This window comes from Gracilinanus agilis, chromosome 1 (genome assembly GCF_016433145.1).
Source record: "Gracilinanus agilis isolate LMUSP501 chromosome 1, AgileGrace, whole genome shotgun sequence".
In the NCBI taxonomy this organism is placed as follows: domain Eukaryota; kingdom Metazoa; phylum Chordata; class Mammalia; order Didelphimorphia; family Didelphidae; genus Gracilinanus; species Gracilinanus agilis.
In genome coordinates this window covers 759,662,596-759,663,970 of record NC_058130.1, presented here as the reverse complement: position 1 = coordinate 759,663,970, position 1,375 = coordinate 759,662,596, and the positions used below count along the sequence as shown (strand labels likewise).

At 47.6% G+C, this 1,375-nt stretch overlaps 1 pseudogene; it reads left to right on the top strand.

The window, feature by feature from the left end:
* Positions 1 to 1,019, top strand: part of LOC123256883 — a 2,512-nt pseudogene extending 1,493 nt beyond the window's left edge.
* Positions 1,020 to 1,375: the final 356 nt, after the last annotated feature.

The following is a 1,375-nucleotide window of genomic DNA, read 5'->3' as shown; positions in this document are numbered from 1 at the left end:
AGGCCTTGTGGCCAGTAGCCTAATTTAATTAATCTTTTAATTCTCACTCGGTCTGGACCTCCGCTTGTCCCAACCAGAGTTCTCTCCTTACCTTCAACCTTCCTAATTGTAAATAAACTACCATAAACTCCATCTCTGACTTGGGCCTATTTAATTATGGAATCAATCTAGATCTGATTGATTCCTGGTCACCACACCTTAAATATATATCTATATAATATCTAATTTTTCCTTATTACACCTTGGGGATTATTGCAGCAATTAGGTTTTTCAGCTGCTTCTCTTTAGTGCCTTATGGGCTCCCAAAGCTCCTGGCCTGTGTGAACAGCAGCACAAACCCTTTCATTTACTTTTTTCCTGGGCAGCCAATGGTGTAGAAGAGGGAGGAAACCCCTCAAGGTGGTCCTCCAGAGGGCCCTGGGGGAGGACCAGGTGTGTGGGACGGGTGGGGTAGGGGTTAGTTTGCAGCCAGGGACACTTCCCATCCCAACACTCTGGATAAATAATACCGAGGATAAGAACAAGATACTCAGAAAAGGGAGCCCATGAAATGATTTCCCCTCCAATACCCCTGTGTATGTCATGAACACCCCTCATACCCCTCTAGGAGAGGAGACAAGACCCCTCCCCTTCCCTTATGGTGGTTCTTGGGATTTGAACTGTAAAAACTCTAAGGAACAAGCATTTATTAACTGCCTACTATATGAGAGGCACTTTCCTAATGGCTTCCCAAATATCTCATTTAATCCTCGCCATATCCCTGGGAGGTAGGTACTCTCCTGATCCCCACTTTATGGTTCAGGAAACTGAGGCAGACTGGGGTTTCAGGGATTTGCACATGGTCCCAAAGCTGGTATCTGAAATTGGATTTGAACTCAGGTCTTCCTGACTCCAGAACCAATGCTCCCTTCATTCAGGAACCCCTACTGGCTGGAGGCTCCTGGATTTACAGTGAGAAGGAGATCCAGGAATCTGGTGTCACAAATCTACAGGAGATCCATTCCAACAAATGCCACTGACCCTGTCTGGGAAAGTAGAGGAAGAAGAAAATCATCTTCAAAGGCTCCTTGTCTCCCTGCCCTTCCCTTGTCTATCCCTCTGTGTTGGAGGGGATAGAGTCAGGGATCAGACTCCTCAAGGTTGCATGGGTCATGCTCTCCCACTTTGTCTTCCCTCAGGCTTGATCCACAGCCTTTCTCAGGCCTCCTTCTCCCTCCTGCCTTAAACAGAGGAGACTCCAGCTCAGCTATGTCTCCACTCCTTCTCCTACTCTTGCTCCCTTCCCTCCTTCCTTCCCACTCCCATCTCAGAAGCTGAGATAAATATTTCCCTGCCTCTCCAGGTCAAGGTTGGGGCTCAGGACCCTCTCTTATTC